Below are 17534 nucleotides of genomic sequence, written 5' to 3'. Positions count from 1 at the left end.
GTAGTACAGCTTGAGATCAGAGATGGAGATACCTACAGATGATCTGTTGTTCTACAGGATCGTTTTGGCAATTCTGTTGTTTGTTTGTTGTTGTTGTTGTTGTTGTTTTCCATATGAAGTTGAGAATATTTCTTTCAATGTCTGTAGAGAATTGGGTTGGTATTTTAATGGGAATTGCATTGAATCCATCGATTGCTTTTGGCAGAATGGCCATTTTCACTATGTTAATCCTACCAATCCATGAGCATGGGAGATCTTCCCATCTTCTGATATCTTCTTCAATTTCTTTCTCTAGAGGCATGATGTTTTCTTGGAAGAGTTCTTTCACTTAGTTGGTTAGAGTCACACCAAGGTACTTTATGTTATTAGTGGCTATTCTGAAGGGTGTTGTTTCCCTAATTTCTTTCCCAGCCCTTTTGTCTTTGCTATATAGGAGGGCTTCTGATTTTTTTGAGTTAATTTTGTATCCGGCCACTTTGCTGAAGGTGTTTATCAGCTGAAGGAATTCTCTGGTTGAATTTTTGGGGTTGCTCATGTGTACTATCATATCATGTGTAAATAACTATACTTTGACTTCTTCCTTTCCAATTTGTATCCTCTTGATCTCCTTTAGTTGTCTTATTGCTCTAGCTAGGACTTCAATTACTATGTTGAAGAGATATGGAGAGATTGGGCAGCCTTGCCTTTTCCCTGAGTTCAGTGGAATAAATTTAAATTTCTCTCCTTTAGTTTGATGCTGGCTATAGGTTTGGTGTATATTGTCTTTACTATGTTTAGGTATGTGCTTTGTATCCCTGATCTCCCCAAGACTTTAAACATGAATGGGTGTTGGATTTTGTTAAATGCTTTCTCAGCATCCAAGGAGATGGTCGTGTGGTTTTTCTCCTTCAGTCTGTTTATATGGTGGATTACACTGATGGATTTCCATATATTGAACCACCCCTGCATGCCTGGGATGAAGCCTACTTGGTCCTAGTCGATGATATCTTTCATGTGTTCTTGGATTCAGTTTACAAGTATTTTATTGAGTATTTTTGCATCAATGTTCATAAGAGAGATAGGTCTAAAGTTCTCTTTTTTTGTTGGGTCTTTGTGTGACTTAGGTATCAAGGTGACTGTGGCTTCACAGAATGAGTTTGGTAATGTTCCATCTGTTTCTATTTTGTGGGATAGTTTGAAGAATACTGGAGTTAGCTCTTCTTTGAAGGTCTGGTAGGATCATGTGCTGAAACCATCTGTCCCTGTGCTTTTTTTGGAAGGGAGACTTTTGATAACTGCTTCTATTTCCTTGGAGGATATAGGACTGTTCCATCTATTTACCTGAGCTTGATTTAATTTTAGTAAATGGAACCTATCAAGAAAATTGTCCATTTCCTTTAGATTTTCAAATTTTGTGGCATACAGGCTTTTGTAGTAAGACCTAATGGTTGTTTGGATTTCCTCAGTGTCTGTTGTTATGTCCCCTTTTTCGTTCCTGATTTTACAGATTTGGATAGTTTCTCTCTGCCTTTTAGGTAGCTTGGCTAAGGGTTTGTCTGTCTTGTAGATTTTCTCAAAGAACCAGCTCTTGGTTTCATTGATTCTTTGAATTGTTTTATTTGTTTCTAATTTATTGATTTAACCCCTGAGTTTGATTATTTCCAGCTGTCTACTCCTTTTTGGTGTGTCTGCTTCTTTTTTTCCTAGGCCTTTCAGGTGAGCTATTAAGTTGCTCGTATGAGATGTTTCAAATTTCTTCTTGAAGGCACTTAGTCCTATGAATTTTCCTCTTAGCTTTTCATCTTAGCTTTCACTGTGTCCCATAAGTTTGGGTGTGTTTGTGCCTTCATTTTCATTGAATTCTAGGAAGTCTTTAATTTCATTCTTTATTTCTTCCCTAACCCAGCTGTCACTAAGTAGCGAATTGTTTAGTGTCCATGTGTGTGTAGGCTTTTTGCTATTTCTGTTTTTTTGTTTTTGTTTTTGTTTTTGTTTTGAGGTCCAGCTTTAGTCCATGGTGGTCGGGTAGGCTACAAGGGATTGTTTCCATCTTCTTGTATCTGTCGAGGCTTGCTTTGTGACCAACTGTATGGTCTATTTTGCAGAAGGTTCCAAGAGGTGCTGAAAAGTAGGTATACTCGTCTGAATTTGGGTGAAAAGTTCTGTAGACCTCTACTAGGTCCATCTGGCTTAGGACTTCAGTATATGCCTTTATTTCACTATTTAGCTTCTGTCTAGATGATCTCTCCCTTGGTGAGAGTGGAGTGTTGAAGTCTCCCACTATTAAGGTGTTGGGATCGATGTGCGATTTCTGCTTTAATAATGTTTCATTTACAAATGTAGGTGCCCTTGTATTTGGGGCATAGATGTTCAGAATTGTGATGTCCTCCTGGTGGAATTTCCCTTTGATGAGAATGAAGTGCCTCTCCTCTTTTTTGATTAATTTTGGTTGAAAGTCTATTTTATTAGCTATTAGGATAGCTATCCCAGCTTGTTTTCTGGGTCCATTTGCTTGAAAAACATTTACTCTGAGGTAGTGTTTATCTTTGTTTCAGAGGTGTGTTTCTTGGACGCAGCAGAATGTTGGATCCAGTTTCCACAATCATTCTGTTGGTCTGTGTGTTTTTATTGGAGAGTTGAGTCCATTGATGTTGCATAATAGTGACGAATGAATGTTAGTTTCTTTCATTATGGAGTTGGTGGTGTTGCTGTGTTTCATTGATTGTTTTCTTTTAATTTTGTTGGTTTTTTTTTTTTTGTGATGAAGTTATCTATATACTATGTTTTCTTGGATGTAGTTGTTTTCATTGGACTGGAGTTTTCCTTCTAGTATCTTCTGTAGGGGGCTAGGTTGCTGTGTAGATATTGTTCAAGTTTAGTTTTGTCATGGAATATTTTGTTTTCTCCATCCATGTCGATGGAAAGCTTTGCTGGGTCTAGTAGTCTGGGTTGGCATCTGTGGTCTCTTAGAGTCTACATGACATCTGCCCAGGCCCTCTGGCTTTCATAGTTTCTGTTGAGAAGGCTCATGTGATTCTACCTTTATATGTTACTCGGCCTTTTCCCCTTGCTGCTTTTAATATTTTTTCTTTGTTCTGTAGATTCAGTGTTTTGACTGTGATGTGACATGAGGTGTATGTTTATGGACATCTCTTTCTTTAGGTTGGGAAAATTTTCTTCTATGATTGTCTTGAAAATATTTTCTGGACCTTGGAGCCTGGAATCTTCCTTTTCATCTATTCCTATCATTCTTAGGTTTCGTCTGTTCAAGGTATCCTTGATTTCTTGGAGGTTTTGTGTGTGGAACTTTTCCGATTTTACTTTTAATTTGAGAGAAGTATCAGTTTCTTCAAGTGTAACTTCAGCACCCGAGATTCTCCATCTCTTCCATCTCTTGTATTCTTTGGTGATGCTTACCTTTGTGGTGCTTGAACTTTTCTCTAAGTTCTCCAGCTCCAGGGTTTTCTCTGTTTGTGTTTTCTTTATGGATTCTAATTCTGTTTTCATGTCTTGCACCATTTCCTTCATCTGTTCGCATGTGGATTCCTGTCTTTCTATGATGGCTTCTGTTTTCTGTACCTTTCCTCTCTATATGCCACTAATTGTGCCTCTACTTGTGCCTCAATTTGTTTTGCTGTATTTGCCTGTATTTCTTTGAGAGCGTTGTTCGTTTCCTCTTTGTTTGTCTCCATTTCTCTGGCTATTTCTTTGAGAGATTTGTTCATTTCCTCTTTGTGTGCCTCTAATAACTGGATAAGCATGGCTTTAAAATCATTTTCCTGTGTTTCTGATGAATTGAAATATCCATTGTTTTGGGGGGTTGCTGGTAAAGCCCTGATGTCCTGATTTTTGTTGGCTGTATTCTTATGCAGACCTCTGGCCATCTGCTTATCTGAAACCTTCACTGTTTGTTCCTGGAGTCTGTACTTCAGACTGGGTCCATCTTTCTCTGGTGTCTGGACTATTCTTAAAGAAGATGAGAAAGGTTCACTGGTTTGAGTGTGTGCATTGGTGTTTCAGCTGTACCTAAAGGAGGAAAGTCTGCAGGCACAGATGCACAAGTGTGGGCAAGCAAGCTTGCATGTGTGCGTGGAAGTGTGCCCTGAAGGACAGGGTTCTAGAGAGTGTAGGTGCTTGGAATGTGGTGCTGGGGTGTGTGTGTGCTGGTGTGTGTGTGTGTGTGTGTGTGTGTGTGCAGGCACAGGAAGAGTTCGGACACTGGCACCGTTCGAGGGCACAATGCACATGTGCAGATTCCCTGAATACCTCAGTGGCCTACAGGCCTGTCATACAGTCCTTCTGATATCAGATCTATCTCGGCACCAGAAGTTGTTTGCCTGGGCTTGACTGGTAGACCCGCAGAACAGGGGCTTCAATGTTGAGAACGCTGTCCCAACAGCTGCCTATGCTGCCTACAGTGTGGGTGTGGATGGGAGGGATCAGATGTCTGACTGCTAGAGTAGATGGACCCAGGATCTGGGGCTCCTCATGCACTCACTTGAAGTTGCACTCACTCTCTAGCAGGTCTAATCAGAAAGCACAGGGGTTCCCCCTGTTCTCTACTCTCTACATTTGGGCCTTCAGGGGCACATGAGAGTGTAGGCGATCCATCAGCTCAGTGGTGCTGCAGCCGCAGAACTTGGAGGCTGGTATAGCGGTCCACTGGGAGTCCAGTCACAGCGGCAGAACTGGGTGGCCACAGGCACAGATGCTTTCTGGGAAGACCTGGGGAGCCATAGGCCCGATTGGCCCAGTGGACCTTGGTAGTCCGATGGATCTGGGTGGCTGGTAGAGCCGGCAGCCCACCACTGAGGGACTGGGAGGCCTGCCTTCTCTGTCTCAGATACTGAGCAGGGAGTTCTGTGCCAGGAGCCACTGAGGAGGGAGAAGGGAGGCCCGTCAAGGGGAAGTGCAGGGGGATCGAATGTTCAACACTCTCAGTCCCCGGAGAAGTTCGTGGGTGACCTGGGTCCAAATGGTCTCGGCTCACAGGTTGTCCCCTCTCGCCCAGGAAGCCTCAGTGTCATGTTCTGGCTTCAGCTGCCCCTCCACTCACCAATTTTAGAGTTTCAGATCCTCTGCCCCTCAGATATGGTGCGTGCGCACTGGTTGCCACCATCTTGGATCACCCAAATAAAGATATTTTTAAATGTAAACCTTATCCCAAAGATGAGGGTCCTTCCCTCATCTTTTGGGGGTGTGTCTCCCCACACCCCAAAAACACTCTCACATAACCCATGCTGGCCTCAGCCTCTCAAGTTCAAGGCCAAAGATGACCTTGAATTTGCTTCCACCTTCAAAGTGCTAGGGACATGGATGGGCATCACCATACCAAGCTGTTTTCTCAGTCTTTCTATCTGCTTCAGGTTGGCAGTGTAGTTCCCGTTACAGTATATGCAGGGTTTGTTTTCCTCCTCCAGCTCCACCAATTTAGAAAAATCAGTGTTGACACTTATCAGAAGATCAGACGGGTGCCTTGTCTAGTTGTCATCAGAGAGGCTTCCTGTGGCAGGAGATGGGAGTGGATGCAGAGACCTACAGCCGGACATTTTTTGGAGAGAAAGTCTAAATTGGAGGCCTCCATCAGGTCCCTCCATTCAGAGACTGGGAAACCCCACAGAATAGGGGGAGGAAAGATTGTAGGAGTTACGGGGGATGGAGGACACCGAGAGCACACAGTACATTGAATCAACTAAGCAGAGCTCGTATGGGCTCACAGAGACTGAAGCAGCAGGCACAGGACTTGCAAAGGTCTGAACCAGGAGGTGGCTTTAGTTTTTGTTTTCGTTTTTCAACTCTTTTATTTACATTTCTTTCACCTTTTTCTTCCTACTCCACCCCAATCCCTTCCAACACCCCAATACCAGGTGGGAGAGAGAAAGGGTTAGTGGGAGAGGGGAGCAGTATTCTTTCTTAGCTGCTTCCTGTCAGTCAGGGTCATTGGGTTCCTTGGAGCCAGTCCAGGGCTCATTTCAGGAGATCTCCAACTTCTTCTCTCACAACAGCAACCAGGAGCACCAAAGGGAAAGCAGGGGCAGCACTGTTCTTCCTCCATGCTCCACTCTCTGGGCTCTGGCATTTATTCTCTCTCTAGGTTCCTCAGATCCAAACTACCTGCAGGGGGCAAACCCCCCAAGAGGCAAATAGTCTGCTGCTGTGGACCATCTGAATCAGTCCCACATCCCACACCTGGGATTAAAGCAAAAACGTGTTTATATCCGCAACATTTCCCCCGTTTCTGTTTTTTTGTTTTGTTTTGTTTTGTTTTGTTTTGTTTTTGTTTTTGTTTTTGTTTTAAGTGAAGTTTCTTTTAATGTAAATGAAATTTGATGTTGCTCATTCGCTTCTCTGGCAGAACCTACCATAATTCTGCGTTAATGCACAGGCCACTATAAGCTCTGAGGCAGCATGGAACATTTTGGTATCTAAAACTTTTGGCAGTTACTGGAAAAGTTAATGGTGTTAATCTCTTAATCTCTTAACCTGAGGCTGCTCCTCTGGCAGCTCAGTTTGTTTAAGATTAACCTGTTTTCTTGAAATAGGCTTTTTGCCTTTAACCTTTTCGGCCTGTACAGCCTTCTGCTCCTCCTGGCTTCCCAGCCTGCCCAGGGGCTATAGGAACTTGACACTGAAAGTGCAAGGAATAGGGTTGGGCAGCATGTGAGTAGAATTCCTGCCCTTATCAGGTACTCTCAGTTATCAGGTACTCTCTCTTTAGCAATGACGCCTTTTGCTTTCCATGCATTTCAACCTCTGCCCGGAAGATTTTCTAGTTACATTGCCAACTCTGCAATCCTTTCTAATTGCTCAACCATTCTTCTAACCTTCTTTAAAATGGAATGCAGGAAGACAATGAAACAAAGCCAGAGGACCCCCTCTGGGAGTAAAGCAGGAATAAAACCAGCTGTAGCAGCCACAGTAAATAAATCTTATGCTCATACAGCATTAGCCATTATTTTAAGATCCGGCATCTGGGTGCCATTTGTCGGTGTACCTTCTTTAAAACCACCACAACAAAAAGCTCTTTAATTTACATTCTTTATATCTTTTTCTCCCTACTCCACCCCAATCCCTTCCATCAGCCCAACATCAGGTAGGAGAGAGAAATGGTTAGTGAGAGAGAGGTTGCAGTTCTCTTAGCGGCTTCCTGCTGGTTAGGGTCGTGAGATTCTTGGAGCCAGTCCAGTCCTCACTTCAGGAGATCGCCAACTTCTTGTCTCACAACAGCAGCCAGGAGCAGCATTGTTCTTTCTCCAGTGTCCACTCGCTGGGCTCTGGCATTTATTCCCTCTCCAGAGTCCTCAGATTCAAACTATCTGCAGCTGGCAAAGAGCTCCTTTTAGAGCCTGCCTGAGGACCGTCTGATTCAGTCTCACATCTCACACCTGGGACCAAAATAAAAACATGTTTATATCCACAACACGAGGTCCCCTGTGTATATGTTGTGGCTATTAGCTTGGTGGCTTAGTAGAGCTCTTAACAGTGGGAGTGGGTGTGTCTCCGACTCTTCTGCGTGTTCCTGGGAGGCTTTTCTCTTACCGGGTTGCCTTGTCCAGCCTCAATATGAGGACGTTTGCTTTGTCTTATTGTATCTTCTTTTGTCCTGTTTAGCTTGGAGGTCTGCTCTTTTCTGAAGAGGAAAGTATGGGGAGTGGATCTGGGGACAGGGGAGGTAAGGAGAAGCTTGGAGGAGTGGAGGGAAGGGAAATTATGGTCAGGATTTATTATATGAGAGAAGAATATATTTCCAATAAAAAAATAAATAAGAATTTAAAAAAGAAAAAGTAATGTTAATTTCATTATGCACATTCAGGGATGGAAACAAAGTAACTTCCTCTTGAATTAGTTTGACCAAGAGAAAACCCAAATTTGAATTCTCCATACCTCTCCCTATGTCTGCTGTCTTTCTGTGTTTTTCGGTTACTATCCTGTCTGTTATGTGTGCTCGATCTGTTTATTTCTGTGGGTTGTGCCTGTGTGTCTGTCTGAATCTGGGCCTGTCCCCCAAAAAGAGCTTTGCTCTGTATTTATTGACTAGCACAGAGAACATGGTAGAGGACTGGAATAAGGATTCTTTACAGAAAGCCTTCACAAAATTTTACAAGGGAATAAATTACTTTACTTACCACAACTTACCCAGAATAGCATTCCCAACCACAAACTGATGCTTTCAAGTGATAGCCACACGCGTCTTTCAACATTTGTGGCATATTTGCTGTATAAGGTTGCTTTCCGGCCTGTTGGCTGCTTTCAACAAATGATTACAACAGGTATACAATATTCTGGGTCAGGGGCCTAAAAGGGTACCTAATTCAAGAGAAAAGCTATGAATTAGCTTAAGTTGTAAAAGATGATTGCTTGGGAAATCCAAGGCATAGTCACCGTTGGATGCAATATTCTCTATAAGGCAAGTTAAACTTAAAATAAGCAGGCGATGTGCACAGTAGGATAGCAGGTTAAGTATATAGCCTTAAATGATCTCAGGGCATATTATTACCTTGGTTCAAGGTCTGGTAGTAGTTCAGTCTCTGTGGAGTTAAGAGATACTGTCAGAAATATGGATCACGGCTGTTGTGGTGATACAGGATATAAACATGTTTTTGTTGTGGCCCCAGGTGCGGAATGTGCGACTGATTCAGATGGTTCAAAGCAGCAGACTATTTGCTTCTTGCAGGCTCCAAAAAGAGCTCTTTGCCAGCTGCAGATGGTTTGACTCTGAGGACTCTAGTGAGAGGATAAATGCCAGAGCCCAGCGAGTGGAGACTGGAGAAGGAACAAGGCTGCTCCTGCTTTCCCCTTGGAGCTCCTGGTTGCTGTTGTGAGACAAGAAGTTGGAGATCTCCTGAAATCAGGACTGGGCTGGCTCCATGGAACCTGAAGACCCTAACCAGCAGAAAGCAGCAAAGAAAGAAATGTGGCTCCTCTCCCATTAACCCTTTCTCTCTCTTACCTGGTGTTGGGGTGATGGAAGGGATTGGCACGGAGTAGGGAGAAAGAGATAAAAGAAACAAAAGTAATAGAGTTTTTTAGAAAGTACAACACACCACACCATTAAACTCCATCTTCTTTGACAAAGAATTTGCTCTTTCTCACAAAACTTTTTTTTCCTTTCCTTTCCTGTTCCTCTCCCTCCCTCTCCCTCTCAAGAACGGGTTCTTCTGTGTATCACTGACTGTCTCAGAACTTGGTCTGTAGAGCAGGCTGGCCTTGAACTTACAGAGATCTGTCTGCCTCTGACCCACGTTGAGTGTTGGGACTCAACGTGTGCACCACCGAAGCTCATTTCTGCTTGTTTTCACTATGCCAAAATGCAAGCTGTCTGCCAGGCACCTCTCAGCAGACATCAGTGCGAACATGGAGGCTGCCTGCCGGCCTGGCCATTAGGGTCTTGCATGATCTGGCCCCAGCTGCCTGTCCAGTATAATTCTCCACTCTGCTCTCTCCACTCTATGTTCTACTCACGCCGGACTCCATGTCATTGGAAACCTGTCCTCATATTCCACAGCTTGGCTGGTCTCTGTTCCAGGCCCACTTGCCACTCAGAAATGCAGTTCAGAGCCTCAAAGACACAAATAGGTGGATTCTGTGGCTTTGTCCCAGGGCCAGATGTGATAGGGCAGGCCAGCTAAGAGAGGTGAAGAGACCCAGGGGAGGAAACAGACTTGGTACCTTATGCTGTACTGTGAGCAACTCTCTTGACTAGAAGTGCCTTTGCCATCTGATTTTCTGCTTCTAGCCTTTGAACTCTCTCATTCCTTGATTCTTCTGGGAGTATCAGCAAACAAAATTAGAAAGACCAAGTCAGGCTCTGTGAATTCAGTCTTTCTTGCAGAAGTGAGGATATTCTATGGAGATATTTGTGCCTCCTCCTTTGACTATCAGAAGCTGCCATTTCTCCACGAATCTTACGCTGGGAGAGGGGAAAAAGATGACACCTGGAGCTGGGCAAAGGAAGAGGAGATTGTCCTATAGGCAGAGATTTCCCACATTTCTGACAGCTTGTCAGACTACCTTGCAGGAGAGACCGAGGGAGCCAAGAGCACGGCAACAGGGGCACACCTAGCCACGACTGCTTAGTCATTTATACCTCTGGCCTCTACTTAAATCTCAACTCCATCTCAAGACCATGAAAGGTGGACTCAGGATCACTGAACCTCTTTATTTATCCTTCTTTCCAGTGTTGCCACATTGGATTAATCTCCTTTCTCAGCTCTCTACTTTGTCTGTTTAACTGAGCTATTGAAAATGCATAGTCCAGCCTAGCTTGTTGAGGGTGTAGGGGCTCAGGCTCTGTTCCTAACACCTTTAGTAATAAACCAAACATAGGACATGAGTGGCTCCACCCACACTAGAAAGCCCTGTCCTTCTCTATCCCTTTAACCTGGTTTATCGTCCTCATAGCTTGCATCACCACCTGGCTGTCTGGGCTTATTTAATTAATTTTCCTTTTGGTTTTGTCTCACTCTGTAGCCTGGGTGGGCCTTGAACTTGTTGCAGTTTTCACTGTCTCAGTGCACTGGATGGTTTTGTGTCAAATTGATGCAAGCTAGTCTTTGGACAGAAAGGAGCCTCAGTGGAGAAAATGCCTCCATAAGATCTGGCTGTAAGGCATTTTCTCAATTAGTGATCAATGGGTGGGGGGGGGGGAGCCCAGCCCACTGTGGGTGGTGCCATCCCTGGGCTGATAGTCTTGGGTTCTGTAAGAATACAGGCTGAGCAAACCATTGGGATCAAGCCAGTCAGCAGCATGTCTGTATCAGCTTCTGCACCCAGGTTCCTGCCCTGTTTGAGTTCCTATCCTGACTTCTTTCAAGAACGCAAAGTGATATGAAAGTGTAAGCTAGATAAACCCTTTCCTCCCCAGCTTGCTTTTTGGTTATGATGTTTTATTGAAGCAATAGAAACCCTAAGACACTCAGCATCTGCAGGGATGACATTACAGATGTGAGCCACAACTCCAACTTCTGCTTATTAGAACACAGATAAATAAAATAGAAAGGCAAGAAAGGAGATTAATTCAATGTGATCAACATTGGGAAGAATGGCAAATAAAGAGGTTCAGTGACCCTAAATCCACCCTTTATAAGATAGTGGTCACTCTTTAAGAAGCCAGATCCCACAACTTGAAAAGATTCCTGGCTGCACCCTTCCTGAGACAGAGAATTAAGTGGTAGTTGCTGTGGCCTAACAGCAGCCCCTGTTAACAGTTCTAACCAGAACCTGACTTCTCCATGTTCTTTTTTTCTGAGACAGGGTTTTTCTGTGTAGCCCTGGCTATCCTGGAACTCCCTCTTAGGAAGGCTAGCTTCCAAGTCAGAGTTCTGCATGTTTCTGTCTCCTGAAGGCAGAAGATTGCAAACGCCAAGGATTAGCTTGTTTCTGCCTCTCCAGTGCTCAAATTACAAGTGCACACCACCTTACCTAATCCTCTATGGTAGTCTTGCTCTTTCCCAGCCATGTGCCCCATGTTACTTGTCATATAGGTCCTGTCTGGGCCGTTTCTGTTCCATCAGGCCACTTACTTTCTCTACATCTTCTTTATCCCCTCTCTCATTCTATTTCCTTCTCCTCGTGGTCCCTATCTGAGACCCCAAGACCTGGAACGGAAGTCCTGTCTACCTCTCTTCTGTCCAGCTGTAGGCTGTCCAGCTTTTTAATTAACCAATCAGAGATTATTGGGAAGCAAAGTTTACACAACAATGATCATTATACGTGACAATGTCCTCGTCCAGACTGCAACCAGATCTCAGGGCCCAGAATTCAGCATTTGTATACACAGAGCGCCAGACCAACCTCAACACCCTTCTCCTACAGATAGCCTATCAATGAGTCTGTAAACAGAATGCATAGGTGCCCTGATTCCGGGAGACCAACAGACACCATTCTCACTCCTACAAGAAAGTATATAGATCTTCAGTTGCCAGACTCCCTGGGACATAAGAAGGCTACCAGTGGTGACACATTCTTGGAGTCACATATTCTTTCCTTGGAATTTCCTCCCCTCCTCTTGCTGCTCAGGAACTAGGGACAACCTGGCTTCAGATTCATGATGTAAAATGTTATCATTTTTCTGAAACCTTTAAAAAGGGACCTCCCTTTGCCTTGTGGGCATGGATTTCCTGAGTCCCCACAATAAAGCTGCCTGCCCATGGGTTAACGATTCTTTCAATAAGTTTCTTATCCAGAAGAACAATCTCTCTTAGCATCCCCATTGAGCTCCCAAACCAAGATCTTTCAATGGAGTTCTAGTGGAGGGTTCATTCTTTACTGCTTTCATTTTTCAGCTGCATCCCTCCAGTTTTTGCCTTCATCTTTGTGATAACTCCCTGTCCCCATCCCAACACCATTTAAGGCCCATCCAGAAAATTCAGGAGTGTCTAGACATCTCAAAACCTTACTTCTGTAAATATGCCTTTTCTTTCTTAAAATTTTATTTGATTGTTTTACACATGTGGGTATTTTGCCTACATATATGTCTGTGCTTCTGGTTGCTGGGAATTGAACCTGGGTCATCCGAAAGAACAGTCAGTGCTCTTAATCGCTGAGCCATCTCCCCAGCCCCAAGACCCGATTTTTCTTTTTCTTTGTTTTTGTTTTCTTTTTTCTTTTTTTCCAAGTTCATAATTTATTGTACAGATTGAGTATTACATGATGAGTTGACATCAGCTTCTTAGGGATGGGACTTAACAGATGAGGCCAGACATTTCAAAATCCATCTATGTTGCTTTCACAGCTGGAGGATTTTTAGGCCTTAACTTGAAGTATAAGACCAAGAAAGCAATGCCTCCATATGTGGCCAGTACATAATTCATTCTACCTGTGGGAGTATAAGCGTTGAAATATTTCTTAATACCGGTGAACTGGAATTGACCATCCAGTCAATTCCATTGGTCCATTTTCTGGACCAACCATGACTTCAATCTTAGCATAAATCAAAGGTCCCACAGCCGATGTCCTTCAGCAAACCTAGCAACCAGCTCAACAGGCCCCATTTTTTTCAAATAAAGTACAATTCGTGGTTTCTGGAGGTCAGGACAAAACATATGTTAGGGAGACTATAAAAGCCAACCCATTGCTGGTTGCTCTTGTGTTTTTGTTTTTGTTTTTTTTGTTTTTTTGTTTTTTTGTTTTTTTTCACAACTCCTCTATGTTCACTGCAGCTTATATTTTGAGAAATGGTGACTTGAAGGGAGTGGGTTTATAAAGAATAATGGAGCTAGGGATAGAGTAGAGTTTAGGAATGAACAACTTGAAAATTCAAATGCATCCTACGATTGCCAGGCTGGCTGCAAAATGGGAGACAGGTGACTGGGTACTGATGAAGCTCTGCTGATCCTTTGTGTGTGTCAAGGACTGAGACCACCTCATACAAAGACATGGAGAGGCAATTATGCCTGATGGAGAGTAATGACTACACTGTGCTTCTGGGTCATTCAGCCTTGGGTTGGCTGGGTTTGGTGGCGCTCAAGGGCTCTCCAGGTAATTGTTATGCAAAAGAAGAGCTGAAAAACCACTGGACAATAGTGGCCTAAGGAGTGGCAATTTTACAACAGCTGTTAATGCAGATTACGTTTAAGAGTAGTAACATAGTTCACGATCTTGACATCAATAATTAACCCTCTTGACCTTCTCAGTGAGCAAATAATGGAGCAAAAGACCCAGAAGCGGTGGCTGCTGACAAGAGAAGGTGTTCAGCTGTAGGTGCAGCAACGAGCATAAGCTTCTGCCTGAGCAAAAGATGCCCTGCAGACAGGAACTACAGAGGAAAATGGGTTTGAGGTGATTTAAGGCATAACCAGAGGACAGAAGCCATTCTTAGCTTCTTCCCAGCTTGCCTGCAGCAGCATTGCAATTTGTCGGACACAAAATGAAAACACAAAATCCAGGAAAGGCACATTTGTCTAGCTAGCTGGGAGAGTTGCCGGCACTATCAGAAGTCTTTTTCTGGGAGACAGTGTCTCTTCTGGCCCTGAAGTAACATAGAAAGACAGGGAAAGAAGCCCCACACCCTGGGGTCTAGTCTCTCTTCCCCACTGACAGTCAGGCTTACCTATAGAGAGAAGGTACATTTTCCTAGACATCTCAAATGAGGATGTTAAAAAAAAAAAAAAGCAAATGAAGTGTATTTTCAGTTCTTGTTGATTCCAGATGTAATAGGCTCATATGTTCAAATACTTGGTCCCTAGTTGGTAAAACTGCTTGGGAAGGATTAGGAGGTATAGCCTTGTTGAAGGAGGTGTGTCATTGGAGGTGAACTTTGAAGTTTCGAAACACTCACCCCTTTCCAGAATGTTCCTTCTGTCTCCTGCTTGAGGTTAAAGATGTAAGCTCAGCTATTTCTGCAGCCATGACTTTGTTCCATCACCATGGACTCTAACTCTCTGAAACTGTAAACCTAATTAAATGCCTTCTTATATAATTTGTCTTGGCCATGATGCTTTTCCATAGCAAAAAAAAAAAAAAAACAATATAGAACAATATAGAATTTGGTACTAGGAGAGAGAGCTGTTGCCAAGAAGAACCTGACCATGTTCTTATGTTCATTTTTGGTTTTGTTTTGGTGGTGGGGTGGGGACTAGAAAAGTCATTGAGTGCTGTAAACAGAGCTAATGGGCCATCATGAGAGGAGCTTGACAGACAGTAGTGATGAAAGCCATGTGGACTATGGAGCCTAGCTCAAAAGACTTCAGAGAGGAACAATATCAGCAACTGGGCTAAGGACCATTCTTGTGGGATTTTGGCAAAGAATGTGGCTGCTTTCTGCCCTTGTCTTCAGGATTTGCCTGAGACTAAATTGAAAAGTAATGTGGACTAATTTGTTTGGGAGAGGAGATTTCAAGACAGCCTAACAGAGACAGTTACATGGTTAGTAGTGATCATTCCTATTCAGTTCTACAATAAAAAAGAGCAAATCAATAAAGAACAAGCCAATAAGCAGCACTCCTCTATGACCTCTACCTCAGTTTCTTCCCTAACTTCTCTGGATGATAGACTACAAGCTTTAAGATGAAATAAGCCCTTCTCTTCCACAGGTGATTTTAGCCATGCTGTTTTTATCACAGCAATAAAAATCTTAATGTATTTACCTAGGACCAAAAGGTTTGTGACTTTGTTTGACCACATTATCTCTCCTCCCACATGCCTAAATCTAAGCAATGTACCCCTGTCAATTACATTGCAGTTTTATTTATATAAACCAGACATGGTAGCTTTGCTTTAGCTTTATACTTTGCAAAATATATTCGTCAGACAACAGAACTTAGAAAGCCACAGAATCATTGTCAAAACATCTAAGTGTGACTCTCTCTAGAATCCTGCACCTATGTTTTTCATGAGCCTTAAATTTTCTTAATCTTTTCTCTCTCCCCCTTCCCTTTACCTACCATTTTCCCCCTCCTTAAATCTAAAGTATGTACTCATTCTTAAGAACTCACTAACTTTGCTTCCCTTTGGCTTCCCCTGATATCCTTCTCTGCCTCCTAGTCCAGGCATAGTTTTGCCAAGTGAAGAGTCCTGAGGGGGAGGGGAACTCCTTAGCTACTGGTGGCACTGAATCCCTCCCCAGAGCTGCTCTGTCCTGAGGCTCAAAGCTGCTCTCCTCCCAAGCACTGGATTTCCTGTAGTGTCCTGTCCTTGCACAGCTTGGGTCCTGAACCCTGACTAGGGCTGGTGAGAGAATGAAGAAATGACAGAAACACGGACACAGAAAACCTAGGATCGAACAGTCAGGAGAGGCCACAGCATTCCAGAATCTCAGCGTGTTTACTACATACACTGAACAAGAAAGCAGGGTTTAGGGTGCACGGCTGAACAAGGAGGCATGCTTATTTAATCTCAGTAGGCAAAGTCTCTAGAGGGGCAGACCTCAGGCTATACACACCCGGGAGGAGAAAACTATGGAGGCCATTTTCCACACACCCACTACCAACATTCACACTCAATTCCCCAGGGAAGGCCTTGCCATCACTCTGAGCCTCATTTCATGGGGAGAGTGGGTCTTTACCAGTTTTCTATGAGTCTGAGACTACAGTCCTTGACATGGCTGTGCCCGTGTCGACAACACACATTCACACAGGGTTTCATAGGCTCCCTATATCTCCACATTCTTATTTTTGGATGTTCAGCCTGAAGCGTCACACTTAGTCCAGGGGTGGTTCGCTGCAAATGCGATACTAAACTGTAATGATGATAACAAGGAAGAGCATGAGAGCTTCTCTGCCCAACACAAACAGTAGGATATTTTAACAGGACTGAAGCTGCGAAGCTCGCCAAGGAATGCTCTTGCAACAAGAGCAGAGGAACCAATCCGGTCACAAGCCTTTTGCTTTTGTAGGATGTGCTGACAAAACTGAGTCACAGCCACTTTATTATTGTGCGTCCAAGCACCCAGGAGGCAGGTCCTAAGGAATTCCCAATTACATTTGCTCTTATTACAGAAGCTGCTGTCACACACGTGTGTGACATATTAAAACCTGTCTAAACTGCAGGGCTAAAACCTGCCCCTAACAGTTGCTTGGAGCCCACTTGTCTCAGATGGTTAGAAAAATGCGCCCCTCCAAACAGAGGGAATCACTAGAATAAACAGTCATCAAAGGGTGTGACCAAGTTACTGAAAAGCATAAGCCCAGCAACTTCTCCTCTGACTGGCATGGATACAGTTACCAGACAAATCAGAAACAGAGCCAATGGGTTATTTAAACCAGGTTGTTAAAACAAACAAACAAACAAACAAACACACAAAAAAAGTGGGTAACATTTAAGCCACTGAGATTTTTCTCCTTTGGCTACATGCCTCTTTGCTATTGGCCACCTTCTCTCCTTCAGTACACTGCCACCTTCCTGGTGCTGAGCCATCAGGCTAGGAACAATCATCTCCTTACTGTGGGGGTTGCTATCACCCTCTCCCCCACACTGAGCTTGCAGACATGGCCTCCAACCCCTGCATGCTGGTCAATTTCAACCAAATATAACACTTTGAAAGCAGGTAAACCAAAAGCAAACATGGGAACATACTTGAGTCCCTCAGCTGTGTATCCACTCCTCAGTTTTTCTCTCCTTTGTCATTTATTTCCAGAAGTCAAATTCATCGCCCCTTCCCTGGAAAGTAAGGGTAGGCCTCCTAAGAACCAATGAAGCTGAAATGCCATCAACCCACTGTCAGAGTTTCTTGAAATCTCCCCCATATCTACCTATGTCTAGGTTCTCTTTGTTCCCCAAATCTCTAAGTGCTAACATACAGCGTATCTCTGAATTCTGCTTATCCAAAGGCTTTTACACCTGACAAACTGAAATGTGTGCTATCTTTTTTCCTTTATCCTGATCTCTTTCTTATGTTGCTGTTTCCTCCTTTCCCTTTATTATTCTCTCAGGAGTGATCCCTTGTCTGACTGATCCAAGTCACCTGTAGTCAGTGTCCACTGTCCTTGTCCTTGTTCAGGGTCTGCTTTGCCATGTTCTGCACAGCTCTAGGGTCTGATTTAACTGGGGTATTGAGGGAATGAAGAAACCACAGACACACGTAGAAAATCTAGGACCCGGTAGTCTGGGCTCTTAGA

The 17534-nt window shown here is 43.6% G+C and overlaps 1 long non-coding RNA gene across 2 annotated transcripts; it reads right to left on the bottom strand.

Moving 5' to 3' along the window:
* Positions 1 to 7003: 7003 nt before the first annotated feature.
* On the bottom strand, positions 7004 to 10581 carry LOC132650082 (uncharacterized). Of its 2 annotated transcripts, XR_009588445.1 has the most exons (3): positions 8477 to 10581; positions 7519 to 8286; positions 7004 to 7364 (listed from the first exon to the last, which is right to left on the bottom strand). It is a non-coding gene; the product is annotated as an uncharacterized LOC132650082 (long non-coding RNA). The 2 variants fall into 2 exon arrangements; XR_009588444.1 differs by having other exon boundaries at positions 7004 to 8286.
* Positions 10582 to 17534: the final 6953 nt, after the last annotated feature.

The sequence above is a fragment of the Meriones unguiculatus genome, chromosome X, assembly GCF_030254825.1.
Source record: "Meriones unguiculatus strain TT.TT164.6M chromosome X, Bangor_MerUng_6.1, whole genome shotgun sequence".
Lineage (NCBI taxonomy): Eukaryota > Metazoa > Chordata > Mammalia > Rodentia > Muridae > Meriones > Meriones unguiculatus.
Note: the sequence above shows the minus strand (reverse complement) of the source record. Positions and strands in the feature narration are given on the sequence as shown.